General features: G+C 36.3%; 1 protein-coding gene and 1 non-coding gene across 2 annotated transcripts in view; both read right to left on the bottom strand.

The window, feature by feature from the left end:
- USP6NL (USP6 N-terminal like) overlaps window positions 1–8,256 on the bottom strand; it is a 257,499-nt gene that overhangs the window by 214,185 nt on the left and 35,058 nt on the right. The window lies entirely within an intron of this gene.
- Window positions 6,541–6,671, bottom strand: LOC122149512. The gene has a single exon (XR_006163169.1). It is a non-coding gene; the product is annotated as a small nucleolar RNA SNORA42/SNORA80 family (small nucleolar RNA).

Raw genomic sequence — 8,256 nt, 5'->3', positions numbered from 1 at the left:
TTTCTCTTCAATTTGAGTGGTGCCACATCAGCAAATGAAGGTCTCGAAAGCTTTCTCTTTTCCATGAGTAAGGCTGGATTTACTCAGATGTTGCAGCTCTTTCCCAATCCTATTTTGCGAGCCTTTTAGCCTAAACGGACTATTCCTAAAGTTGCTAATTAGATGAGACACATTTTTAAATATCACTACACAGAAAGCTTAAAATTAAAGAATGGGAAAAGATATACCAGGCAAATATGAATCTAAAGAAAGTTGGTATCACTGAACTAATGCCAGACAAAATTTTTGTTGTTGTTGTTATTAGGTGCTTGTCCAGGTGATTTTCAACTCATAGCAACCTGATGTTACAGAGTAAAATTGCCCAATAGGATTTTCTAGATTTTAATCTTTACAGAAGAGATCACCCAGTTTTTGTCCTCTAGAGTGGCTAGGTGAGTTCAAACAGCCAACCTTTTAGATAATAGGTAAGTGTTTAACCACTGTGCCACCAGGGCTCCTTATCAGACAAAACAAACAAGCAAATATCATCACGAGAGATAAAAAGGTACCTTCCATAGGAATAAAAGGATCGCCCTATAAGGAAGATATAACTCTAAATGAGTACAAATGTAATAATACAGTTTCAAAATGGATACAGCAAAAACTAGCAGAATTAAAGTGAAAAAAAAATACACAAATTTACATTCACAGTAGGCAGTTTTTATGTAGGAAGAGCTTAGAGAGCATCTTAGACCTCTCTTTAACAATAATTAATCATATTCAGTATTTTTGAATCTATCAGTCTGGCTCTCAATTACAGTACCTGCCTACTAAGGATCTGGATTTTTTTATATCCCTTGTATGTTAAGACAAAAAGCCCAATGATCACATCCCTACGGGCCATAACTAGAAGAGTTTTAGAAGCATTCTGGAACAACTTCATATCCTCATAAGAATTTTTTAACAGATAATCAAGTGCTAAAATAAACAACCCATCATTACTTATAGATATCATTAATTATACATTGGATTAACTTGCTGGATATTTTGTTTTCTTCCTATACTAAACTCCCTGCATGGTAGCTTTTTATTTTGCCCACTTGGCTCTGTTACTGGGTCACAAGTTCATTCAACTTGGTAGAAAGCAAATTTGAAACCATCTGCTTAAATAAAACTAGACACGTTCTTAATAATAGGAAGGATTAAGGGATAATCATTTAAAAAAAAAAAAAAAAGACATATAGAATCATATACAACAGAGCCAGCAAGTATGATACCCAGTATTTGATAAAAGCAGTTAAAATTTACTACCATTTTCAGCACCTCTTTATAATACAACCACAGCAAGTACAGAGAAACTATATATATTTCTCTAAATATATTATTTATATTTGGCACAGGAATATGAAACAAAGTGAATAAAATATTCTAATTCAAATAAGAGTTATAGTTTCAAAAGCAAATTCTAAACTGGATTATCCCCTAGTGTTAAATTAGAGTCGTGGGGTTAATTGGAGTGATTTAAAGTAACAGAGGAGAAATTGAAAACAGATAAATGTAGATAACACTTTGTACCAGCACTACAGCAAAGGGGAACAGAAAAATGCGAATGGTTTCTGGAAAGGGGAGCATGGTCAAATGAAATATTTTTTCACTTGATGGGAGAAATAACAGCATGTTTATGTAATAAGGGTAATGTAATGATTCATTACAAGGGGAAAACTGATGAGCCAAAAGAAAGAGTAGAGTCTTGAATGAGCAACGTCTTTGAACGATGAGAGTTCAGAGAATTTAGTGCATAAGTGGAGGGGCTGTCATTACACTGGCACTGAAACACAGGTAGTCTCCAACTTTCAAGTATTCAAATTACAACAAACCACACTTACAACCACCTTTTTTGTTTTTACACTTTATCATTACACTTTATCACATGTACTACATACAAAGGAGCTCTGGTAGCGTAGTGCCTAAGGCACTTGACTGCTAACCAGAAGGCTGGCAGTTCAAACCCACCAGCCACTCCTTGGAAGGAAGGTTGGGGAATCTACTTCCGTAGTGATACTGCCTCGGAAACCCAAGGAGGGGTCGCTGTGAGTTAGGCCTGACTGGACGGCACATAAGAACAACAACAACAACATACAATGTTGCAGCATATAATTTGTAATGTTAGCATTTTCAGATGTTCACAAGCAGATGTCCAATTTTATGATTTACTGTTCACAATGGTGCTGTATAGATTTAGATTCTAAACTAAATCAGGGGCTTCAGGGCTTGAAACATGGACCTAAACATTGATCACTTTGCTGAAGTTGATAGGTAGATTCAGGAGGCAGTGAGATGTTACCATGAAACATATGAAGAAAAAAGAAAAGGACCATATTGACAATCTCACTAGTTTTCTGTCTAGAAACACCACCCCCATTCCATGGGATAATCTAGATAATCCAGAACCTTCCAGAAATGGAGTACCACAACTGAACCAAAGGCCGATACAGTCTAACTCTTCTTAGGTGTCAGAGCAATTTTTATGACATGTGTATTTTTATGTATGCATGTATGAAAATATATTTGTAAATTTATATGTAATGTTTCCAACCTCCAAAAACAAATAAAGATTGTATTTATAAATATACTGATAATAAAAGGCACTAATAATGAAAACTAAAAAAAAAATTAATAAGTATTTGACTTACAACAGGACTGACTTACGATGGAGTCACTGGAATGGAGGCCTGTCATAAGTCAGGGACTACCTGTAGTTCTTCTATAGTAGGAACAGGCAAAGTATATGGGTTCAGTTAATGTGATATAGGTAGCTATGACAACATTAGTGTGTACAAGTTCCATTTTAATTCAAGATTCTCAGTAAAGAAGAAAACAAAAGAATCAGCTGAAATCAGATATAGGGAAGAGATGCTAAAGGTTTTAGAGAAAGGGGAAAAGTGTGAAAAAGTCATCTATAAACAGAGTAGGGTAATAGTGTATGACTGCCAGGTGGCATTAAAAGCCCACCTGAAAATCATGATCATATAAATGGAAAGTATAACCAGTCAAAAAGTTGTATTCTCTAGCTACTTTCAGCTGCAAAGGAAAAACAGAGTGTGTGTAAAGTTGACATGAGCCTACTGAGGGTGGAGGGGAAGCCTACTGGGAAGTAATAAATGAGTTTAGCTACTAAAAAGATTCTGAAAGCCTCTTCTTCCCCTCCTCTTTTGGCTATCAACTACATTCTACTTTTACAACTGTATACACTAATGTCCATGTACAGAAAGACACCATAATCTTAGGGTCATCACTGTACAGCAACATTCAGACAATCTGTCTCTTTTACCAATAGTATTTCCCTAGGGTTCTCTCTCCTTGTCTCCCTCTCTCCCTGTCCTCAATTTGTTCTCCCATGAGCAATTACATTCATTTCTAACACAATGAAAACCTTATCTATATCACTTTACCCCCTACATTCCCTGAATGCTAAACTCATATTCTGCAACTTTCTAAATGTCTATACCTAAATACCTGCAGAATAAATCCCAATGTGTCAAAAACAACCCTTGACAATCTGGTGCCAGTCTCTGGTTGTGGATTCCAAACATTCTCCTACTGCATGCCATCCATGGGTACTATAACCAAGCCACACTGTTCTTCTTCCCCATATACACTATGCTCTTTAACAACTCTATAAATGATCACATCTATCTTACCTCATTAACTTTACATAACTATATCCATTAAATCTTAATCAAATTAAAAGATATCATACTAAAGTTACATATACATATTTAAAGAACTCAAGTATTACCTACTTCTCCTTTGCTACAAACATAAAGCAAACTGTGAATTTTTTCTGGAGGTTTCTTTTTCCCTCATGTATACTTTGTTTTTTTTTCCTGTAAAATATTCCGGTTGGTTTTTTTTGAAAATGTCCAAATTCAAAGTATAATGTCTATAACTTAAGCCTAGGTTATTTTGCTTAATGTTACATGTTTTATAACTGTCTAGAAGATACATCTAGGCAAGATCAGCTGCTAACATGATTATAAAAAATAACAACTTACTTCTGAAAAAAAATCATAGAAAAGCAATGAAAGCCATTAAGTCAAGTTTGGTTATATACTTCTGTAATCATGACAGTACAATCTTCAAAATACTGTCACTAAGGGACTGCCAAATTCCCTAAGGTAAGGTTCGAGTATAAAGGTATAATAGAGCTGGTTAAGTCTCATTAAAAAAAAAAAAAAAGTGTGTGTGTGTGTTTACCCAAATATTATGTCTTCCAGTCTAGTATGATACAAACTAGTTTTTCAGGTAGTTTCTGAAGATTATATATAAAGGTATAAGTGCTTTGAGACGTTTAAGGCAATATTTACTGACTCAAGTAATTTCTACTTCTTACCTTATAGATACAAAACAGGAAAATTAGAATTTCAAGACTATCATAAAACATAAGAACATAACCTATATAATCACTTTCGGAATCCAATAAAACAGCAATTTAAGATCATTTTCCAAATCACTCAGTAATTCAACATCGAAAGTATATACACAGTGTATCCCAAGCACAGTAGTAAGACTTAATACATCCTGGAGAATTACAATTACTTTGGGATAGTATAAAGTCTCATTTGGGCTCAATTATTACAATTTCATATAGAGCTCCAAACAATTTCATAGAACTCTAAATATATGTCTATTATCTAAGTAACATTATACTATAGTAATATATGGAAAACCAAACTTACTTAAGGCCAAACCTACTTAGCTTACATAAACAATCACAAAATACAACCCAAAGCCTGATGAAACATCATATAAACAGAAGTTATAAACTGATTACCAAGAGAGATGACTGCTTTCAATTAGGTGGGAACACAACATTCAATTTGTTCCAATGGTGTATTAGTTCTAATTACAAATATAGTTCTAGCATTTAGTACCTGCTTGATTTTTACTTCTCTCAGCTTCATTCTCCTTATTTGCATAATCAAGATAACACCACACCTTACAAGGCTGTTTTGCAGATTTCAAATCAAATCTTAACCCAAAACCAAGCCAAATCCATTGCTATTGAGTCAATTCTGGCTCTTAGCAACCCTTTAGGACAGAGTAGAACTTCCCCAGAGGGTTTCCTAGGCTATAAATCTCTATAGAAGTAGACCGCCTCATCTTCTGTGAATGCCTCAGCCACTGAATGGCTGGTGGGTTCGAACTACCAACCAATTAGGAGACAAATGGTTTAACCACTATGCCATCTCCTCAAGTCTATCAAGCAAGTAGCATTTGCACATGGCAAAAAGACTGGATGGATAGACAATGAACTATTAACAGTAGTCTGGAGTTAGGCTATTATAGAGGATTTTTTTTTTTTCACCTTCCCACTGGTTGTTCTGTGTTGTCCAAGTTTTCAGCACTGAAAATAATAATAGTTACATAAAATTTTTAAAAAAATACTCTTGTTCAAAAAAAGCATGGTATGCAAAATTCTAATTCCACATTATCTTGTATAGCAGCAGTCAGTGTCTGAATACCTGCTATGTATCAGATACATTACATATACTATCTCATTTAATGCTCACAGTAATCTTATAAAGTTGTTATAACTATTTCTCTTTTAAATTTAAGAAAACTGAGTCTCAGAAAGGTCACTTAGCTACTACAAAACAGACCCAGGATACAAACATGAGTCTTAGTCGTATTCGCTCTGGAAACTGCATTTATTGCTAGCTGCCATCAGTCAGCCCCAGACTTATGGCATCCCATGGATAACACAACTAAACATTATTCACTCCTGCATAATCTACAGTGTATTAACCGGCTAATTTTCTGAAGTAGATTGCTAGGCTAGGCCTTTCTTCCTAGTCTGTCTTAGTCTAGAAGCTCCACTGAAGTCTGTTCAGCATCATAGCAATACACAGGTTTCCACTGACAGTCGGGTGGTGGCAGTGCATGAGGTGCTCTGGCCAGAATTGAACCTTGGTCTTCTGAATGGAAGGAGAGAATTCTACCACTGAACTACCAATGCCCTCCACTCTGTAGTACATAGGGCTAATTATATCAACTTTTCAATAGAAACAAGAATTATCTTACTATTAAGGAACAGAAAGAAAAGGTAAATATTTTAAGACTGAGGCTATTTTCTTATATGACTATGCCTAAAATCATCTTCCTCTCAACTTTTCAATGAAACAAAAATCATCATACCACCAAGGAACAGAAAGAAAATGCAAATATTAAGAGACAAGGGCTTTTCTTTTTCTTTTTTTTTTTAAATATGATCCTTCCCTAAAACATCCTACCCTTTTTCTTTACTACTGTGAAAGAGGAAATGACACACATTTGGGCTATCTGCCATGCTTCACTTATCCAGTCATTTCAAATAACTAAAACACATCAGAATGCAAGGGTAACCAAAGAAACAGGAAGGGTCTAAACAGTAAAAGTAAGTGTTCAAACAACAAAAAATTAAAGATCATGCACTCTACCTAGGGGCAAATCTCTCAAAATCTCATTCGGAACAAATTCATCCTGTTTTTGTTCAGAATTATTTTCTCCCCCTCAACCCCCCACTGTACAACCCACTTAGTGCCTGTAGCCTATGGGCAAGAAGCCCAGGCAATGGTTCAGGCTACAGTTTGCTCTGGCATGGGACACTATGAGAGGCCCACAGGGACAGGCCTGCCATAAATCCTAAACCCCAAAAAAACCAAACTTACTGCCATCGAGTTGGATCTGACTCATAGCGACCTCTCCTTGGGTTTCCAAAGCAGTGTCACTACAGAAGTAGATTGCCCAATCCTCCTTCTGAGGAGTGGCTGGTGGGTTTGAACCACCAGCCTTCTGGTTAGCAGTCAAATGCTTTAGGCACTACGCCACCAGAGCTCCTATATAGAAAAGCAAGAGGTCCCAAATAGCTAAAACAATGCTGAAGGAGAAAAACAAATCAGGAGATCTCACATTTCCCAATTTTAAAATGTATTATACACCTACAGTATTCCAAACAACCTGTACTTATATAACAATAGACACACAGACCAATGAAACAGAATTGTATATCCAGAAATAAATCCACACATCTACGCTAAACTAATTTTGTATAAATTTGTGAAGTCCAGTCAATAGAGAAAGAAAAATCTCTTCAATAAATGGTGTTGGGGAAATTGGAGAATGCAGAAAAATGAGACAGGATCCTTGCCTCACACTATACACAAAAACAAACTCAAAATGAATTGAAGACCTAAATCTGCAAATTAAAACTGTAAAATTCTTAGAAGAGAAAGGAGGGCCAATGCTGCCAGGTCTTGTTTTCAATGATGGATTAGCTATATAAAAACAAAAGCACAAACAGCAGAAGACAAAATAAATAAATGGGAAGGAGCTTTGGTGGCATAGTGCCTGAGACATTTGACTACTATCCAGAAGTTTTGAACCACCAGCCACTCCTTGGAAGAAAGACAGAGCAATCAACTTCCGTAGAGATACCACCTCAGAAACCCCAGGAGGGGTCAGTATGAGTTGAATCGACTCGATGGCAGTGTGTTTGTGTGTTTTGTTTTGTTTTGTTTTTTTCATAAAAATTAGAAATTTCTGTTCATCAAAAGACTTTACCAAAAAAGTGAAAAGACAAGTTACCTACTAGAAGACTATCTTCAGAAACCATGTATCTAACATGAATCTAATAACCAAAATAAACATAAAACTTTGACAACTTAACAAAAAGACAATCCAATCATAAAATAAGCAAAGGGAGTTCTGGTAAGATGGAGGAAAAGGCAGAAAGATTGCACAGACCCTCTTCAACAAAGAAAAGGGGAATCAATTAGCACACATACAGAAGATAATCCTGGACCCCTGAGCTTTGAAAAGAAGGATATAGAAGTGGACTAAACTCCAACTAGCAGAAAAATTTGCATGAAAATACCCAAAACAGAGACATACGGAGCTGCGGTCTGGCAGCGATCCTGGCGGCACAGACAGATCGGATATTGCCAAAGGTGGAAGGACCTAAGAATTAATCTAAAAATCAGTCCTGCTAGACAGGGACTTCACGGAGGACTGCTCTGGTGGCTGGGGAATAAAACAGGATGCAGAGAAGAGGAAGGTGGGCTGAGCTGTGGACATTTGCCTGTCCAGAGGGTGCAGCCATTTTGAATGTTTACAAGCAGCTTGACCATTTTGGATATTTAAAGCAACAGCATTCTCCCAGGTTTCAGGGACTTAAGAACAGGCTCTGCTTGCTGGGAAAGGCAAAGACATCCCAGGTGCACAGACTACTAGAAAGGT

The sequence above is a fragment of the Orycteropus afer genome, unplaced genomic scaffold (genome assembly GCF_000298275.1).
Source record: "Orycteropus afer afer isolate SDZICR_OR568_19922 unplaced genomic scaffold, OryAfe1.0 scaffold00028, whole genome shotgun sequence".
Lineage (NCBI taxonomy): Eukaryota > Metazoa > Chordata > Mammalia > Tubulidentata > Orycteropodidae > Orycteropus > Orycteropus afer.
The sequence above is the reverse complement of the archived record's forward strand: the minus strand, read 5'-3'. Positions and strand labels throughout refer to the sequence as shown.